The sequence below is a fragment of the Amblyomma americanum genome, chromosome 9, assembly GCF_052857255.1.
Source record: "Amblyomma americanum isolate KBUSLIRL-KWMA chromosome 9, ASM5285725v1, whole genome shotgun sequence".
Taxonomy (NCBI): domain Eukaryota; kingdom Metazoa; phylum Arthropoda; class Arachnida; order Ixodida; family Ixodidae; genus Amblyomma; species Amblyomma americanum.
The window spans coordinates 1,077,661-1,084,360 of record NC_135505.1 but is presented as its reverse complement, the minus strand read 5'-3'; the positions used below and the strand labels follow the sequence as shown (position 1 = coordinate 1,084,360).

At 46.9% G+C, this 6,700-nt stretch overlaps 1 pseudogene; it reads right to left on the bottom strand.

Moving 5' to 3' along the window:
- Positions 1-1,191: 1,191 nt before the first annotated feature.
- On the bottom strand, positions 1,192-3,737 carry LOC144105138 (uncharacterized; annotated as a pseudogene).
- Between the last annotated feature and the right edge of the window lie 2,963 nt (positions 3,738-6,700).

Sequence of the window (6,700 nt, the reverse complement as noted above, 5' to 3'; positions counted from 1 at the left end):
TTCTGGAAAAGAGGATGAGGCATGATATGCTGATGAAAGAAAATGACAATAAGATCGAATCGCGACGCTTGGCATTAGAGGAGAGCCGGCTGGCATGGGAGAGAGAGCGCACCCTCATTGAGCTGCGTTTAAAGAAGACAGAGTCAAGCAGAAAAGCAGACAAGCATGCAGCACAGCTGAGGGTGCAAGAGGAACTGCTCCAACAGCTTGCATAAGAACGGCGTCAATCTGCAGCCCAACATCAGGCAGTATTAAACATTGTGGACCGCCTTCTTACTAAACTAGACAAACTGTAGTCAACAATGACAACCATGTAAAAGCGCAATGTCCTGCACAAGCAGGCTCATCTGTATTATCTTGGTATGCTTCCTTAAAAAGAAAATAAATTTCACAAAGACAATCATGGAAGATGAATGCTTTTATTCTATACCACTCTTCATTTCACGAGCAAGATGTGTACTTTCATTACCTTTAATAGTATGGCTGCGGATGAGGAAAAGACATTCACTTAGCCCCTTCAAGCACTGTGTCCAGGTTATGCGGATGCAAGGTAAACCTTATTACAGTCGTGCCTCTTTAGTACGAACACTTCGGTTCCCGAGCAAAACAGTCCCTTGATGTAATAATGAATTGCAAATAAAAAAAACGTGCTATGGTTAAAGTATGCTTCTGTGCATCATGGTGGTCATTGAAGCTGAAATGAGACACAGTTTTGGGATTTACAAGTGTAATATCCTGGTTGCCATTATACTCGAAATAATGTGCCAGTTCACACGCCTAGGGGTGTGTATGCTCTTGATGGCGTCTCGTGGCCAGATGAAAACATGAAACCAGAAAATAAAAAGGCCATCAGTCAGCCATTTCCACTTTTCCTTTATGTTCCTGTGATGTGCTGCTCTCAGAACGCCAAAAATGAAACGTTGGGTTGGTTACTGGAAATTCTTTACCAATGCCGTGCATATTAACATGATAAAAATGTGTGGGCCCCAATGGGCTATGTGCAATTTCCCCCATTCATTTACCACACAGCCAGTTTTCATATTAATTAGAGATAAACACAAAAAAGTGTGGTCCCCAGAAAAATTGTTCATAATCCATGTCGTTCATATTAACGGGGGCTGTATTAACGAGGCATGACTGTATGATCTCTCAGCAGGTTTAATTGGTGCTTGAAGGGGTTAAAGTGGCATTTTATGTAGCAGATGGTGTCAAGTAAGTCTTAAGCGATGGAGGGCACAGGCCAAAGTATGAAGACACCTGACTGCCATACAGGCAGGTGTGGCAGTTGCTGAGAATAGTCCCAGCTTTATACATCTGTGCCACCTGTTGCCTCAGAAGCTTTTGGTTTTTTTGAAATCTAAGAACGCGAATTCTGCGGCGACCTTCCCAAATCCCCATTCAACAGCTAGCCTAACTTGGCTCATTCTATGGTTGAAGGCCTGCTGACGGGGTGTCAGGAAAGCCCCCCCCCCCCCCCCCCCCCCGTAGGGCTTCAGCAACAGTGGTTTCAGCGGACATGCCGGGTCTCCGTAGATCACAAAGTTCTCCTTGCTGGCAAGCTTTTCAATTTTGCAGTAGGCACCACTTGCCTCCAGTATTCCTGCCACAGAAAACCGCACATAAAAGCACGCGCACAGAAACTTAAAACTGGAGCCATTCATGTAGTCAAAGCACATATCACCCTTGCAATACCTTAGCTCTCAACGCTAGACGAGACATGCGAGGCCAGAATAACTAGGTATATATATAAAAGCTACTCCTCCAATATGCCTCTAGCTTTGGTAGAATATTGCCACATGACGCTGAAGAGACGACGAAGAGGTGGAGAGACGTGGAAGAAGCTAGCCATTTTGCGCTAACGAATCAAGCTCAGGTCGACTCACCCCTGTAAATAATCTTGTAACAATTATTATAGTGCATGTGTGTGTGTACATGCTTCATTTTTTTTAATTCGGACGCCTGTACCTCCCCCTCCAAGCACACACACACACACACACGTGTGTGTGTGTGTGTGTTTGGAGGGGGAGGTACAGGCATCCGAATTTTTAAAAAATGAAACAATGACAAAGCCAAGCGAGCATGCTATGAAACCATAGCATTGACAATCACAATGAACCGCATGCCTCTATGATGCATGGTGAGCGTTCCAAACTTTTCTATCTTTACTTTGTTACTCTGTGCCTGAGATATCAAACCCCTACCTAGGGATATTTGAGGAATAATAAATAAATGAATATTGAACCTGTGTCCAACTGATGCACAAAATCAGATAAATGATCAAGTTCACAACCTGCTAGTGTTTCCTGTGTCCTGAAAGCAAAACATAAAAAGCAGACTTATGAAGGGTAGAAAGCTGGCACATTCACTTGTGGGTATAAGTGATGTTTAATTATTGAAATTTAAGAGTATTACAAATGAAGCTAACACTTTTCAGGTGCTTCTGAAAAGCGTGAAATGACATTTTTTCACAGAGTCATGGCTTCATTCAATGATTCCCGATACAGTTTGTCACCATTCAAGTTCCTTCAGACATACCAGTCGTAGAAAGATGCTTTTAGTCTTCCTGAAATCATAGTCTGGATTTCAAACATGGCTCACCTCTGTCGCTAAGTGCAACTTCCAGGATGATAGTCTCTATGTTTTTGTTCTCAAGGTCACGTGTTTCAAGGCTGTGACACTCGTTGCAGCAGCTAGATTACACACCCATAATTGCGTAATCTAGCCCAGTGCCTTACCTGCATCATGCCGTCTTCCTGGATAAGGCCCATCTAGTTGACACACGATACCATTTGGGCACATCAAAGATTGGCATTTTACGCAGTGCATTCTTTTGTGCCCAGAAAAGTAGTCTTGCTGGTTCCTTTTGGGACGGCATATGGCACTGGCAGTGCCATCAATGAATCCAATGCAGTTTGATAGTGGTGCGCCTTTGTTTTTGACAGCCTGTAGGAACAAAAAGGATTAACCAATAACTGTGTGCATACATGAAGCTTCAGACCATAAGAAACCATAAATGTGAGCTTTTACAAATTTAGCACAGCACACCGCGGTATCGAAACCTACATGATGAAATCAGAAATTGTGTTATAAACTTTTTTCTGGGCTCAGCTAGATTGCATGCACCGATCCATACTGACTGATATTATGCTTCATCCCAAAGACAGAGCACACCAGTGCATTGATGCACAAACCCCCACACCATAGTGACACACCTCACACTGCTAAGGTGTAAGGTTTCTATTTCATGATGTGATGTGCTCACTGTACGACCTCACATCATGGAGTGGGACTATTGACACGTTTTCAATATTTATAATCTTTGGAGTGATAAAACTGACTTACATTAGCGAATTCCCTGAGAGGGGGAGGGGAAAGCCATTCATGGTTGTTTATGTCCTTGAAAAGGTGCCCGAAGTTGGCCGTGATGTGGTTGAGCATTTTCGACGTTATGCTCGACAAGACCGAAGTGTGCCTCCCGAAGATGCACTCTAGGTCGCACCATCGATTGGGGTGCGCCAGCCGACGAAGGGTTAGGCAGAGTGCTTCGCGGCCGGGCACCTTGACATTCTGGGCACTGGTACGGTGTTCGGCACCATCAGAGCACATAGCAGTTCGGTGATGTCGTCTTTTTCAAATCGAAACTGCTGCTTGAATAAGGACTTCTCAATGTTATTTATGTCCAGCAGTCCGTGGCGGGAACGGTATCGTAGTAGCTCCGACTCCCGTTGGAGCCGCATTTAATACTCCAAGTAGTCTACTGAAATGTCACCTTTCAGGAGCCATCGCTCCGCATGCGGCAACATGAGATCGTCGATTTCCGCCCATGTGAGCACAGAGTGGAGGCGACGATCGCACAGGATGCTTGAGGGCATGGTGTGGAAGCTTGAGGAACCATCCACCAAAGAAACAGCAGACAGCAAAACGCGCGCTTTGCCGTGGCTTGGTTTGGATCAAATCGACCTCAGAGTTTTTTTTCTGACGTGTGGTGGTGCTAGGTACTTACCCGAACGGGGCTGAATCTGGGTGTTGTTTGTCCACGGAGCGCCTGTTGCGGAACGGTCCGCAAACTCTAATCTAAATGTGTCGTTCGCGCTTTGGATTTAGCGTACGCAACCGTCTTGCATGTTGCGTACGCAAAAAACGCAAACGCTATACTAAAACTGCCTAATATCGACGTGTTCTTCGCTACGCAATAAAGACTTAATACAGCAGCTGTAGAAGTTTATTTTTAGAACTGTCAGGACTGACGACCCTCAGACTCACCAGTTTTATAGGCCCTGCGGTGAGCATGGTGGAGCTTAATCCTAAGCACAGAGCTCCAGTGCTACGAACACACCTGGTGGCCAATATGGCTCTGCACTTCCAGACATTTTGAAAAGGTCAATAGCAGGACGAAATATCGAATGAGGCAACAAAAAAGAACGAAAGATCCTGTATGTGGAAGAGAAAACCTGGCGAGTACCCGTTAATTTACATTCACAGGGCTAAAAAAACATATATCATGGGCAGTGGACCCTACAATGTGCTGATTACCAAGAAGGAATTTAATGCACTGAGCACTCTTGGATGCCAGCATGAACAACTGAGATCAGAGGCGCCGCCGGCGCCGGTACGCACGGAACATGGTATTTAGGTGATCATGATGAAAACATTTTTCTCCTTGAAGAACTTTTTGCCCCTGAACGGGGAGGGGCTTTTATTTCAGGGCTTTTAAGGCCTTAGCTAAAAGGCCTTAGATAAACAACCGATGAACTATACCATAGATAACCCCATTCGCATTTCGCTGACGCGTGGGAGAGAGTACATCGGCCAAGCGGGCCGGTGTGATAACGATTGTCTACGGGAGCATAAACTTTCGTTCAGAAATGGTACAGGCCCACACTTTTCGCGTCACTGCAATGACTGCGGGAAGGAAGAACAAAAGAAATATGAAACTAGGCTTTCTTTTTTTTTCAAGCGATGTTTATTGCCTCAGGGCATGATGACTATGAAATGAGAGATGGGAGTGATGCTTAAATAAATGAAAAAAGTGGGCTGATCTAATGAAATCAAGTAGTGAACGATGATGCGTACAATGTGTCCAGTCAATATAGGAATCCGGATTGTCCGGTGAGAGACCCACTGCCGCCAGGTGCCGAATTCTCGTTGGCTTCAGCGCCGGGCAAACCCACAACAGTTGGTGGATATCCGCCTCATGGTCTCTGATCTTGCAGACTGGTCTCCCGGGGCGGGGATATAATTCTTTGAAATTGCGGCAACTTGCGTGTCACAGCTGGAGTTAGGGCAACCCCGACCCGTATCCTCCGAAGCGCAACCTACTCTGCACGGGTAAGACCACGGGGGAGGGTTACCGCACACGGAGAGATTTGAGCGCGTGTGCGGCGCCGGAGGTGTTCCTTTCTTGTTAAAAGGAGGGTGGCGTCATCCAGACTGAGGACTCGAGGGAAAGAGGAGGTTGGGGTCGAAAGGCGGGTCGCAGAATCTGCGTGGCTTTGTGCGCTCAGGAGGTCACCCGGGAATCACTCAATATGGAATTACTGCGGGATGCGTGCCGCTAAACGATGGATGTCTTGGCCGATATCTGGGGTGCGACTGACGCGTCTTTGTAGGCGTATGACGTGAAAGACGTCGGTGCGAATGACAATGCGGGCCGTAGGTAGCATGAGAAAGACGGCCAGAGAGCAAAGTGCCTCTTGAACCGCAAGCACCTCCGCACAGAAGGAGGAAGGAGGTTCAGAGAGGAGAAAACTTCACGTTTTGTTCAGGGCAGGCTTGCAAGGACAGTAAACTGCCGTTGATGTTTCGCAGGCCTGGATGCTTGCTTCAACGTACATAACGATGGAGCCATGCGGCAGATTGTCGTCTTGCTCTGTAATTCGGTCTCGAAACGACGATGCCGCGCGGGTAGATGATGGCCGACGTAGGTCAGTTGGCTTGTTATCGCTTAGCTGCAAGAAACGCCAGGGAGGAAGAACTGGCGGGGGCGGATGTAGAATGGAGTGCGATGAAGCATAAGCTCAGAGTGCACACGTTGTATGTAAGGTTTGACTTTAGGCGGCGAGCATCGCGTCGTTGCTGCACCAGCTCATCTAGTGTATTCAGCTGCGCATGTTCCTGCAGCGCCACGAACGGGGTAATGCGGGGAAGGCAAGTGATGACCCTCATTGCCTCTCGATTAACAGCTTCTAGACGATCCCATTGAGCCCTCGTCGAATGCTGGAATTGAGCTTGGTAATCGAGGCGCGGTTGCACAACCGCCCGCACCAACTGTCTTGCAACATGAGAGCGGGCTCCGCCTGTTTACGAGCAATGCGTCTAATCAGATCCAACGCTTGATTTGCTTGCTTTTTAGCACGAGAAAGCCAAGCAGTACCTGTTCGTGACTCGTGAATTGTCAAGCCAAAAATTTTTACGGCCGAAATTTCTTGAACTGGAGTTCCGGATAGATGGAGACGAATAGGTGTTGCAGCGAGCTTACGGCGTCCCCAGCGGTAGGCGCCTGATACGAACGTGGTTTTGCTCACTGAAAGCTGCAGAACAATTGAAGAAGCAAAAGTCATCATCATCATCATTTATTGTCCCTTAAAGGCCCCTGTCGGGGTATCTATAGCTGATTGTAGGCCTGCTGCTTGAGTCATCAGGTCGTTGTGAGGGCTCTACACCGTTATGTCATCAGCATACAATAAGAACTTAATCTCAG